A 5,592-nucleotide genomic window follows, 5' to 3' on the forward strand; every position below is an offset into this window, starting at 1 on the left:
ATCAGGTTTAAGTTATAAAAGTGAAGTTAATCAATAAAAGAATCCACTCGTTGGCAAAATTCTTCAACTGAAAGTCTTTGCAAAATATTTAAAGAGCATAACTTCAGAACAAAACAGTCGAGGCTTCACTTAGATAGCTGCTGTTCTTCGAGGGCCATACTGCATAACAAAGAGCAGCTGATGGTGAAGGGTTGAGGTTTTGTGATGATTTAAATAAATAAATAAATAAATTTTTATTTATATAGCACCTTTCAAGACAGAATCACAAAGTGCTGCACATAAGATTACAAGTCATAAAAAGATTTGAAAAGAGAAAATAAAACAGGCATAAAATTAACCAAAAGCAGTTTTAAAAAGGTGAGTTTTGAGTTGTTTTTTAAAAACAGCCACTGAGTCCACAGTTCTTAATGTTTGGGTGAGAGAGTTTCACAGTCTCGGGGCCACAGTGGCAAAAGCTCTGTCACCCTTAGTCCTCCTCTTAGTATTTTTTAAAGCAAGTAAGCCCTGATCAGATGACCTCAAAGACCTGCTGGGACATCGGGCTGTAGCAGATCAAAGATGTAGGCTGGTGCCAGTCCGTGCACAGCTCTGTAGGTCAAGACCAGGATCTTAAGATCAACTCTAAATTTAACAGGAAGCCAGTGTAACTGAGATAACAACGGTGTCACATGTCAGTACTTGGAGGATTTTGTCAAAAGCCTCACTGCAGCGTTTTGCACAACCTGCAGACGATCCAGAGAACCTTTGCTTAGACACATAAACAGCGAATTACAATAATCCAAGCGTGACGAAATAAATGCATGTATAGCAATCTCAAGTTCAGAGCGAGATAAAACCGGGCTTAGCCTAGCCACATTTCTTAAATGATAAAAACAAGACCGAACCAGAGATTTCACGTGCCCATCCAATGTGAGACTTGAGTCAAAGGTGACACCTAAATTTCTGATAGAGGATTTAACATAAAGTGAGAGAGGACCGAGGGCTTTCACTATCTGCGATAGAAACCTATCAGGGGCGCATACGAGGACTTCGGTTTTCCCCTCGTCGAGTTGGAGGAAATTTGCAGCCATCCAATGTTTGATCGAATCTAAGCAATCATTCAGACGCTGAAGCTTAGATAAATCCTCGGGCATAAAAGAAACGTACAACTGAATATCATCAGCATAACAATGATAAGAAATGTCCTCAAAAGAGCCCATTATATACATTAAAAGAAGTAAGTAAAGGAAGCTCTGGGGAATAAATTTGACTTAGTCATGGTCAGAAATAGAGAGATCATCAGTGAAACTTCAGAAATGTCAAAATTCTGCAGTAAAATAGCTGCTCGATGGTTATTTTGACAATTCAAGAAAATTCAAGCTGCTGATGGGATTTTTCTAATGAACGGCATCAGGGTAAACGCTCAGATTTTGGTGCTTGTATCCACTTTTAAGGGATAGCAGCCCTGTGCTGTGCATGATGAAAGTGTTTAAACCCTCTAAAGAGAGAGAGAGGAAGAAAGCAAACAGCAGCACTGCAGGAGGATCTAATAAAACACAGCAAGGACACTGACCCCGTGGTATTTGAATCAAATACACAGTTTCAATCTGATCAGAGGTTATCTGTTGAGTTTTCAGCCACATCCCCTGACTTTATTCTGCAGCTAATGGGAGTGATGCATCGAGACACACAGGCACATAATGTACCGGCGGTGGACTACAAACAAACTGTAAATTACAGGCCCTGTAGTGTAGCCTCTGTGCATTATTGATCTGTCCCGTCGGGTCCTCTTATTGACCTGCCGAGCAGCACAGATGCACTAAAGCAAGACTTTTGACTTTATAAACTCAAAGTTAAGAAACTGTCATACAGCTTGAAGCTACAGATGCCCTTGCATGTATAATTTATGCTTATTTTATTAGAAATCCATCTAAAGCTGCATAATGATAGCGCCGTGCTGAGTAAACACCACTCAGAAAGTTCCCATGGCGTTCAAAGTTCCACGGTTCTGGAAATGGTCGGGGTCGGGGTCGGGGTGTGCATCACCATGACTCGTCTGCATTCGCGCCTGTGAACCCGAAATGTTGCCCGTCTGCGGATTCAGCCTGGCAACAGAAATATTTGTAGCCGTACAGTCTGAAAGAAAAGCGTCCGAGGTGGTCACAGATGTAATTCTTCAGCAACATACCGGTGCGTATCCATGGCAGGAAAGAAAAGAAGGTTATAAAACAGAGGCAGTGGGGGCGGGGGGAATGTCGAGACAGGGGCTTGTCACTTTAAATTATGTGAAGCCTTCTGCAAACACAATATGCAGTAAAGGGGGAGGTGGTGGGAGTTTGTATGTGGGGCAAAGAGACGCTGTAGCTCACCAGGCTGAGCACTGCTGGTCATCTGCTGCAATACCTGCTGGGATTTACTGTGTTACAGTGATGGTGCAACAACATCTGTCCCACGTTTCAGCGTGACTTATTCGGTCCAGCCGTTTGGTGAAAATGTGAACTCGACATGCAAACAAATACACACAATCACAACTGGGAGCTGCCCAGTAAAACCAGTGTTCAGCTGGGGGCAGTGGGCAACAACAGCCGACCCTTTTTCCAGTCGTAAGAAGGTTGTCTTTGCTTATAAAATTTGATTTGTTCTCTAAATGAAGACAAAAGATGTGAAACGGTCTGATTGTGTGATTGTCGAGATTCGATTTGTTCCTCTGGAAAGAGTTTCAGTTTGATGACAATTGTGTTACAGAAGCAATCAACTCCAAACCAAGCTTTAATTGTTTTTTTGAATTCCTCCAAACTTCAGTCTTTATAGATCAGGCCTGCTATAATATCAGATTTATTTTTTAAATTGGAGAACAAAAGCGCAGTGACTCAATCACAAAACGTAGACACACTTGGTAGTCGGTGCTCAGAGTACAACAGTAAAGCTTAACAGCTAAAATTAGTTCAGACCAAGCAGCAACCTCCAGGGCTGAAAGTGAAGCTAGTGCTGCCAAAAAGTGCAGTTCCTCCAACGGCCATTGGAGGCTCCAAAAACGAGTCTCATGCTAACGTGTCCAAACTTACAGCAGAACAAACGTGTTTAGAGCCTGCTGCAAGATACACATTTCACCTCTGTGGAAGGTTCATTCCTTTATGAAAATGATACAGACCCCAAAGTACATGATCCAAACTGTATTTAGAGATCTGGCCCGTTTAGCAGGTAGTTGTAACCCATCGCTGTCTGCTAGGCCTCATCCACTACTCTGAGTCACTGAACTGCACCTCTTGACTCTCTGTGTGTGTTTATTAATTCATTACTCAGCACTGGCAAGCAGATATGTGTGTCCAAGTCCAAGAATAAGTCTATAAAGCCAAAGAAATCCCACAGAAGTTACACAAGGAGACAGAGAAAGAACACAAACAGATGCTGTAACAAAAGACAAAGGGAAGACAACACCATTTATACTCCCACACTGAGGGCTAATCAACAGAATTAGACACAGCTGGGAGGAAATGAGACACAGGTGCACAATCAATAAAACCACAGGGGAGGAAGTAAAACTGGATACAAGACACAGACGGCAACTAACTGTCAAAGTAAAACAGGAAGAAGGTAACAGTAACTCAGACGCAAAAACAAACTTGATACAGGGAAAAGACACAAAAAGAAAACAGCGAGAAGGACTGAGGAAAATATTCAACTCTATTAACTGGAATTAAGAACTCTGAATAGCAAAATCACTGGACATCCCACGTCTCATAAATGCAGTTTCTGCACTCTGGTTAGTGCTAAATTATCTCAGATTAGGGATGTGAGAGAGAAATGATTTGGTTAACTGATGCAGTGCTTATCAGATGTTGGGACACCACCTTCAACTAGCCCTCAACAGATGGCTTCTCCCCCTCCTCTCTGTCTTTGGCAGGAGATGCAAAGATGTTGGGTGGAAGACAGTTGGAGAAACCTGATATTCCCACACCTCTACTCATTCCAGTGTAAGGTCCTGCTGGGAAAACATGGTTATCTGAACGTTACTACCATGGTAACAGCCCTCCCTGATGGCAGGAAGTGCCTTCAGGAGCGCCTCCAGAACAGGTCAAGGAGACCAAAATTCTCCAAATTCACAGCCAGTTGTGGAAAATGTTTCCTTTTGTGTTTCCCTGAAGAAAACGCAATGGTTTTAATCCTATCATCTACATACATGAATGAGCCATTTCATTAGCTACACCCGTTCAACTGCTCGCTAATGCAAGTATGTCATGAGCCAATCACATGGCAGGAATTTGATGCATTTAGTTAGATGCATGAGTTCATTTTATTGAAATGGCCTCCACAGTCCCCAGACCTCAATCCAACAGAGCGCCGTTGGCATGCAGAGGAATGAGAGTTTCACATCACAGGTGTACAGCTGATTAATCTGCAACAACTGTGCAATGTTTTCATGTGAACATGGAATTTTTCCAGCACCACAGAGAACAAAGGCAGCTCCAGAGACACCATGGGGTCTCAAGATGTACCTAAAAAGTGTTGGGTGAGTCTATATTTCAGAGGCATTTCCAGGGTTTCCATTTGGGTGATACGGTGGGGACTGAGTCAGGGGATCCCACAGGAAATCAGATAATTTGATTAGAAATAAATAAAACAGAGGATAAACCTGACACTGAAGGAGAGGCCCTCTTTGGACATGCACCTGCATATATTAACTGAAATTATTCACCGGTGATGTACTAATTGAGCACCGTGTCTTGTTTTATCTGTAATGAGTGCTGGATTACATAATTCTTACATAACTGAATGAACTGGGCTCCTTCGACTGGTTTTGAAGCCCTGGCAAAACTTTGCCACCTCCTACCGATGACAGATTTTAATGGCTGACCTTCGCTCATCAGATCTCCTTTTAAAAAAGCATCTCTGAACACGCTGACATTTTCCGTTTGAGCCTCAGTTTTACTGCATACTGATTTCAGGTGAATTTATTCCAGTCCTCCCTCTAGTATCTCATTTGTTTAGTAAATTCAAGTAGGCAAATGTTCCCATAAAACCCAGAGCAGCTCGTGTTACTTAAATCATGGCATTAATCATCCGTGTGTAAAGCAGCTACAGCCCTGCATGGTGTTTTTTCTCCTTAAATCCACCATGCTATTATTGCTCCTGGTGATGGTTAATGGGCTGCCACCTCCTCCCAGCTTGCTACTGGCACCACCTTTGTTATTACGGCTCTTCAGCTGCGATCGGTGCTGCCAGTCCATCTGATGAGTTGCCCTTGAATTGTTTTATTTCACTCACATTGTTGAATCTTTAAAGTTGACACTGATGTCACTGTCATATTTCTGCCTTGCTTGCATGGATGCAAACCCGTGTACAAGCCCACTGAGGATAATTCCAAGGAATTACCTCCATTTATCACAACCAAGCCTGAACTTGGACTCGACTATTCTGGCCTTCCATATCAAGATCATAAATCCCTCTGTCCCCTTAAACTATTAAATTGTCTGTTTCATTCTCTACTGGATGCTAATAATGCAAACTCACAGCATAAGATGTTTGTTCCTCCCACACATGCTTATACAAAGTTGCCATGCTGACCTCCCTGCATGATTCATTCTTCTGTGTTCATTAGAGTTGAGGGGAGAC

General features: G+C 42.5%; 1 protein-coding gene across 7 annotated transcripts in view; it reads right to left on the reverse strand.

Annotated features, from left to right (window-relative positions):
• srcin1b (SRC kinase signaling inhibitor 1b) overlaps positions 1-5,592 on the reverse strand; it is a 176,440-nt gene that overhangs the window by 113,716 nt on the left and 57,132 nt on the right. The window lies entirely within an intron of this gene.

Source organism: Neolamprologus multifasciatus, chromosome 8 (assembly GCF_963576455.1).
Source record: "Neolamprologus multifasciatus chromosome 8, fNeoMul1.2, whole genome shotgun sequence".
Lineage (NCBI taxonomy): Eukaryota > Metazoa > Chordata > Actinopteri > Cichliformes > Cichlidae > Neolamprologus > Neolamprologus multifasciatus.